The sequence below is a fragment of the Strongylocentrotus purpuratus genome, unplaced genomic scaffold (genome assembly GCF_000002235.5).
Source record: "Strongylocentrotus purpuratus isolate Spur 01 unplaced genomic scaffold, Spur_5.0 spur5_scaffold_17, whole genome shotgun sequence".
Classification (NCBI taxonomy): domain Eukaryota; kingdom Metazoa; phylum Echinodermata; class Echinoidea; order Camarodonta; family Strongylocentrotidae; genus Strongylocentrotus; species Strongylocentrotus purpuratus.
This window is the reverse complement of record NW_022145602.1, coordinates 28,813,049-28,821,392: the sequence shown is the minus strand read 5'-3', so window position 1 is coordinate 28,821,392 and position 8,344 is coordinate 28,813,049. Positions and strand designations below refer to the sequence as shown.

General features: G+C 36.9%; 1 long non-coding RNA gene across 1 annotated transcript; it reads left to right on the top strand.

Moving 5' to 3' along the window:
* Positions 1–3,635: 3,635 nt before the first annotated feature.
* Positions 3,636–7,431, top strand: LOC115924975. The gene is made up of 4 exons (XR_004064521.1): positions 3,636–3,731; positions 5,840–6,012; positions 6,699–6,827; positions 7,104–7,431. It is a non-coding gene; the product is annotated as an uncharacterized LOC115924975 (long non-coding RNA).
* The last annotated feature ends 913 nt before the right edge of the window (positions 7,432–8,344 follow it).

The following is an 8,344-nucleotide window of genomic DNA, read 5'->3' as shown; positions in this document are numbered from 1 at the left end:
ACAGCCCACCTGATAAAGAAAGAAAATTCTGACGAAAACAATAGGTAGTCTGTCGAAGACAGACCACCTAATAATAATAAAGAAAATCCTTCAAAGTTCTAGAAAATGTGCAATTTCAACTTTCAATCGAAAATTCCGACATGATCCCAACGTCTGATCAAAAAACAAAGTACACCGGTTTTGTAGCCCATGGTCTCAGCTATAACATACCAAAATTTGAGATAAAATAGAGCACGAATAAGCGAGATAAAGCTCAAAGAGTAATGCCATGTAGATTCACGATGTGAACGACATTCACCTTCCATAGAGATAACACGCAAATGAAGAAAATTCTGACATGTCGCCTTTAATTGAAATTTTCACCATGATGACGTCATCAAAATGAAAAACAATGGGCACTGATCTTGTAAAGAATTGTCTCAGCTACAACATATCTAAGTTTGGAAGTAAATCAATCAATATTTACAGAGATACAATCAATTTGCCATACATATGATGACGTCATAATATGCAAATTCGTTTTTTGAGTTCCAAGGCCATTATGATGATGTCACGATATATATAATGGCCAAATGAGACCTAAAATCATATTTCCAACTCATATTCTATCCAAATATGAGAAAAAATTGGGGGTTTTGTGGACTTCCTAAAGAGCTATAATGGATTTTGTATAGGCATGTTTTTGCCCATATATGCTATGTATTACAAGATCACGCGCGTACGGACATGAATTTTAAACGGACGCTAATTCCGTCAATAATGGTCATGAAAAGCTAAACATGGTATCAAATTGTTCGGAAAAAGATAAGGATTACCCTCGTCAAAAGGACGTACTAGAAAATTATGCTTCGTTTGGCCGCTACGAACGAAAACGCGCAAAAATGCGTGTTTTGCGTGATTTTTATGAAATGCGTAAAATGGCCTGAAACGTATCCAAAATGAATTTGAGAAGATTTGGAGCATTTTGAAATTTGCGCGCGCACGGACGCGCGGACGTACGCGCACGCGCGCAGTTTTTGACCTGAAATTGACCGGACTGATATTGACCTTGATCATGGTAAATATGAATGAGAAATGACTTTCAGTTATGAAGTTATGATCATTTGAGATTTTCCAAAAAAAACACAAAATGGCGCCTGGATGACGTCATGAAGCCTTGATAACCTTGAAAAGGTTACTGTCACGTCTCATGACAATGACCTATGACTGTGCCAAAATTGAAAGAAATTGACCGGACGGATCTTGAGTTATCCTGTGAACAAAAAAGTGGAAGAAATAAAAATAAAGAAACTAGATTTGTAATACTTGTTTGGAACAAGTATAGGTGGGCCGATCCAACTAAAATTTGAGAAAAAATCAAGGGCATATTTGAAATATCTTATTGTCTCAGCTACAACATACTCGAAGTTCAACGTAAACGAAGCTAAAACGACGGAGATATTGCTCGCGAAAGACGGAAATGTAGAACCCAGTTTTGAGAAAAAGTAATGTTCCATAGAGAATACACGCAAAATGTGAAAAATTGACATGCCTCCTTTAATCGCAAAAATACGCCACGATGCCTTTGTCAAAATGAAAAATAATAGCAACAACATTTGTAGGAAATGGTCTCAGCTAGAACATATCAAAATTTGAAAGTAAATCGATCGATATTTACAGAGATACAATCAATTTTCCGTAAATATGCTGACGTCATAATATGCAAATTGAAATTTTGAGTTTGGAGGCCATTATGATGACGTCATGAGTTAATTAAGGGTCAAATGAGACATGAAATCGTATCTCCAATTCATACTCTATTAAAAGATGAAAAGAAATTGGGGTCACCTTGCATCCTAAAGAGCTACAATGGATTTTGTATAGGCATGTTTTTGCCCATATATGCTATGTATTACAAGAGCTCGCGCGCACTGAAATTAATGTTAAAGGTATTACAAAGTTTTGGGAATATTTCATCAGGATTGGATCATGAAATTTAAAATTTGCATTACTATTGTGAAATATAGTGTTAGATCACCCAACTCTAAAAAAATTGGGCTCTAAAAAGCTTTTGATTTGGAGTTATTAAAATTTTTAAAATAATTTTTTTTACCGGTACTCCCGGTAAATTTGGTATAGCTCCCTCTCAGTTCGAAAATTTATATGTCATCTGAACAGCATAACACATACATAGCACTATTGTCAAAGTGTAATAATTAACATGTTTTGACACCCAATCATATTCCCTGATAGCAGACTGACGTCTTAAAGACGTCATAAATTGGTCGTAAAGTGGTAAACACGTCGTACGTCGTATGGACGACGTAATTATGACGTCATTATGACGTCTTCAAAAGACTATTTTTTCCAAGATAATTTTTGTCGCATTGACGACGTCATAACGACGTCATAATGACGTCTTTAAAGGACTAATTTTTTCAAGATATTTTTTGTCTTCTCGACGACGTCATAATGACGTCTTTAAAAGACTATTTTTTCCAAGATAATTTTTGTCGTATTAACGACGTCATAAAGACGTCATTTTGACGTCTTTAAAAGACTATTTTTTCCAAGCTAATGTTTGTCATATTGACGACGTGATAACGACGTCATAATGACGTCTTTAAAGGACTAATTTTTTCAAGATATTTTTTGTCTTCTCGACGACGTCATTATGACGTCTTTAAAAGACTATTTTTTCCAAGATAATTTTTGTCGTATTAACGACGTCATAAAGACGTCATTTTGACGTCTTTAAAAGACTATTTTTTCCAAGCTAATTTTTGTCGTATCGACGACGTCATTATGACGTCTTTAAAAGACTAATTTTTCCAATGTAATGTTGTCGTATTGACGACGTGCTAACGACGTCATTATGACGACTTTAAAAGACTTATTTTTCCAATGTAATGTTGTCGTATTGACGACGTGATAACGACGTCATTATGACGTCTTTAAAAGACTATTTTTTCCAAGCTAATTTTTGTCGTAACGACGACGTCATTATGACGTCTTTAAAAGACTAATTTTTTCCAATGTAATGTTGTCGTTGACGACGTGATAACGACATCATTATGACGTCTTTAAAATACTATTTTTTCCAAGATACTTGTTGTCGTATTGACGACGTCATTATGACCTCTTTTAAAGACTATTTATTCCAAGATAATTGTTGTCGTATCGACGACGTCATTACGACGTCTTTAAAAGACTATTTTTTCCAATATATTTTTTGTCGTATTGACGACGTCATTACGACGTCATTATGACCTCTTTTAAAGACTACTTTTCCAAGATTTTTTTTGTCGTAAGGACGACGTTATAACGACGTCATTATGACGTCTCTAATTACCTAATCATTTCCAAGATAATAATCGGGTAAAGACTACAACATCTAATATGAGCGTAAGTCAAAGTAAATAGGGCAATTGTCAGAATTGAAATTAGGGAACAACTCTCCCCCCCCCCTCAAATGTCATTAGTCATTATAGTGGACCAATTTACAGATTGTGCAACATCTTAACACGCACCAAGGTCTGCAATATCGATCAAGACTAAACATGCTCGCATCTAGTTCAAACGGGAGTGTGTACGTGTGTGTACAGCTGCATAGTACTCAAGGCATGCAAGGCGTAGGACTACTATGCGACGCGATGTGTATGTAATGTATTTGAATTCAGAGTAAAAAAGCCGTTGCATGAAGTTTCATCCTCCTGAATACTCTCGTTTTCTCCTGCAAATTTACAGTATGGGTAAGTCCTAGAATTACCTAATTTATTTACAAAAAGTACATAAATCTATAGTTACTGTTTTTTGTTCTGAAAAGTTGATATGTAGACTCAATGTATGATCTTATGTCACTATAATGTCAGTGATAGTGAGCTCGGACTTTCAACACTTGCTGACAAGATTTGGAATGTATGATCCCATATATGTATTTTTATGTAGGGTCTTGATTGAAGGTATGCATGGCATGGGGCATCATTTAAAGCAAAAAAGTTTACTCATTTGCCTACACATGGGCTGCATGGCTTTAAAGGGAAATCTAACTCGAATATACAACTGCTCTAAAAGACTAAAACTAAAAGAAAGCAGAAAAATAAGAGAAGCAAACTGATGAAAGCTTTGGCACTAGATCTAGAAATCTAGGTCTAGATCTACTGGCCTGCGCTTCCCCTGTTCATAGACGCAGGCTATGTCAAGTGGAAAACACTCCGTCCCTCGTACAGGAGAGTCACCACCCTTGCACGTTAAGAACCCATTGCACTTTTCGTATAAGAGTAGGGGGAAAACCCGGTGTAATCATGGTACTAATGGTCCACCTGCACACCCCAATCAGGCTGAGTATACGGCATCAGCAATTAGTATTGAAGGAGGCAGATTATATTGAAGAAGAAGAAGAAGTCAAAGACGGATAATACATGCAGTCACGCATGACACAGTGTGAGAGTGTCTACTTTATTCCAAGCAATACTGTAGATCTACTACTAGTTTAGAATCATATCCAGACTATTTTACCAGTGACCCATTAACTCTGGCGTGGAGATAACTCCGGGAAGCTCAGACGCCGATGACGAAGGCGTCGGAGCTTCGGGTTCTAGCTTGCATCAAAAGACATTCTAACAGCGGGTTGGGTGACATTATCTCAAAATATGCAAAGGGAGTAATTACAATTTTGACTTACTAGGTTGCTCGACTCCTCTGGGCATCTAGGCGGCAACTTTAAATTATAATTTGAAGAAGTCTTCGATGGGAAAAAGGGGGTGATTCTTCGTCCTATCCCGACGATTCTTCCATGTTGTTTCGTCGTTTCAACCGGCGAAGAGAAAGTATGCACTACCGCGCATGCGTACTTAGTGCGTACTTTCTCTTTGCCGGTTGAATCGACGAAACATGGAAGAATCGTCAGGATAGGACGAAGAATCACCCCCTTTTTCCCATCGAAGACTTCTTCAAATTATAATTTAAAGTTGCCGCCTAGATGCCCAGAGGAGTCGAGCAACCTAGTGAGTCAAAATTGTAATTACTCCCTTTGCATATTTTGAGATAATGTCACCCAACCCGCTGTTAGAATGTTTTTTGATGCACAAACCCGAAGCTCCGACGCCTGCGGCGCAGGTGTTGGAGCTTCCCGGAGTTAGCGTGGAGAGAGTCCTAAAAATCTAAAACATAGGTCTAGATCTAGGCCTACCCCAAATCAAGCAAATATTCATGAAATGTTCAAATAATGCCGGTCATGATTTAAAAGTCGTTATGTTTCTAACCTGTTTCTGGTCAATTTTCTTATTTTGGGGGGGAGTATTTTTTCGGAAAAACGTTGATAGTAGTATACACTTTCTCACAGGTTGCACGGCAAACCGCTGCACAATACAAGTGCATACAGATGGAGGGTTGCGGGGGCACGTAAGTCTGCGTGAAGTGATCTACCTCCTCATTGTACGGTAGATAACTTCACACAGGCGTGCGCCCGCCCGCAACCACCATCGGTATGCACTTGTAATGTGCAGCGGTTTGCAGTGAAAGTGAAACCTGTGAGAAAGTGTACTACCGGCCCGGGCCCAGATGTCTGGAAATTGAGCATTACGTGTCGATACGTAGAGGAATAAAGCAGTGACTTGTGTCACAAACATGTAACCTTAAACAAGTCGTTTTTATAGTCTTTAGACAGCAAATTTATCTTATAGGCTACCGCGTATACAGAAATCTTTATCTGAAAATAATCGGTTAGACCTGTAAATGGTAAACAAAATTCTTTCCCCACAGGCTGTTCAAAGAAGTTTGTAGTATATGTGTTGCACATGCATACATTATCAACCATTCGTTTTGTTTTAACTTTATTCATTTTCTCATTTATTTGTAGGCATCCTTTTTTAACATCTTTCGTCAAAGAAGTGGATTCAAAGCACACTGTGACCTCAGTATATTGATGTGAAACCATGCAGAAAATGCTACTTTCTCTCAACCTTGTGGATGTTCCCTACTTCCCTAAGGATCAGCAGCCTCTTGAAACAGTTGAACTTGAAGCCATTATCGGTAAATGTGTACATGTACTTGTATTATTTCTGTACATTTATTTGTCATATTGTGCATGATCACTGAGACACTGACCAATTAGACACTACATAATGGTTCATTTCATTTGAAAGGCTTATTTCAGTTATTTGTCATGAGTTTCAAATATATTTATAATTCAATTAATTTTAGATCACTAAAACCTGCAGGTATGTTGCAATAACCGACAATATTATGTGAGTTCAAACAGTGTTTTTTTACCCTTCAGCATAGGTCAAGGAGCTTTCATTCTACCCTCATCAGCAAACTACAGGAATGCCAGTTTTCAGGCAATAGCCTGAATTCAGGCCCTGGCGAGTTATTTTCATACCATAGTTTAGGTTTTTTGTGTACAAGCTAGCACATTCTAGGTGATTTTTCAGGCCCTCTGATCAATTCTAACTGGCATCCCTGAAACTACAATTGTATTGATAATTTACCAAACAAAATCCTGAATCACGTTTTGCATTGCCCACAAATGTTTAAAATCCAAAGGTGTGTTGACTTTATGTTTGTGAGCAATGAAAAATTATTTCTGATAAATCTTACCAAGCAGTACTTTTCTGACATAATTCATTATTTAATTCATTGTTTACGTTCCAGTTTTAAAATATATAAAAGTTTGTCTTAAATTGTATTCCTTTCTTTTTGCTTTATTCATGCACTAGAATTCCTTGCGTCTATGTTCCCTGGATCTGAAAACAAAGCATAATGCCAGAGATTCCACCCAAAAGCTAACCCATGAGTCCAAGCTGAAGAGGAATATTTCCAAATCGATGGCTCCACTAATCCGATTGGTGAGTCATGGCCCTCATCAGCAAACTACAATTGTATTGATAATTTACCAAACGAAATCCTGAATCACGTTTTGCATTGCCCACAAATGTTTAAAATCCAAAGGTGTGTTGACTTTATGTTTGTGAGCAATAAGAAATTATTTCTGATAAATCTTACCAAGCATTACTTTTCTGACATAATTCATTATTTAATTCATTGTTTATGTTCCAGTTTTAAAATATATAAAAGTTTGTCTTAAATTGTATCCCTTTCTTTTTGCTTTATTCATGCACTAGAATTCCTTGCGTCTATGTTCCCTGGATCTGAAAGCAGTGCATAATGCCAGAGATTCCACCCAAAAGCTAACCCATGAGTCCAAGCTGAAGAGGAATATTTCCAAAATTACATGTAGATCTACACTCACCCGATAGTTAAACTGCTAGAAAAAAGGTTTTTTTTTCACTTCATTATAATTTATAGAGAGAGATTGGGGGAGGGGGAGAGGTAGGGTGTAGCCACAAACCTGAATGGCTAAGCTGTGGAACTGAAATTCCCATTCATGTCACTTACAATTTTAATGAATTACAGGGTGTACGAACTGACATAATAACAGTTTGAGTAAAAGATTCCAGTATTTTGCATATATTTGTAATTACTATTTATGAAGTTGACCTGTTTCATAATGCTTAAATGTAGTAGACTTGATATGCTCAGTCTCATGCTCACCCCCACCCCCCATCCGCTTCTTATCAGTTCTTAAAACCTGTTGCAAATTATATATAAGTTGGTAATAGAGAAAAATTGAGTGAGTTAAATACAATACAAATCGATTCCATTATTAAGCAACTAAGACTTGTTCAGATACGGAGATTCCATGACATTTGCTCCGGCGACAATTGCTCCGCTGTAAATTCCATACACTAATCGAATGGCTAACTTCAACCCTGGATTCAACACTATACCCTACCCTAAACCTAACCCTAAACCTAACATAAAACCCTATTGAAACCCTAACCCTAACCCTACATCTTAGACGAAATAAAGCCCGGAGCAATTGTCGCAGGAGCAAATGTCGTGTCACCGATACGGAACGTGAACCGCCAACAATTTTCGTAAATGATGCAGTTTGGTTTTATGTGTAAAGCGAATGGCAACAAGTCTTTGTATGTTTTGGACTGCGCATATTCAGTGAGCTCTTTTTTAAAAATAATATACAGAAATGTAAAGCATATTGAACTCTATGTCAACATTAAAAAAACTCTGAGATTTTGTTTTGCAGCATCATATCTGAACGAGCCTTAAAGGGACTTGGTAACATTGTTCATATGAGAGAAAATGATGCTAAGGTATTGACTTCAATGCTATACTGTATGTACACTTAAAGATAATCTGAACATTTGAGTTAAAAATAGACCACTATTGATGATAAAAATTGGGAAAACTGATCTGATCCATTCCTTAATTCTCCCAACTATATTTTTATAATTTGATTAAATTGAAGTGAGTGTAAATCATCACAAAGCAAAGAATTAGCTCC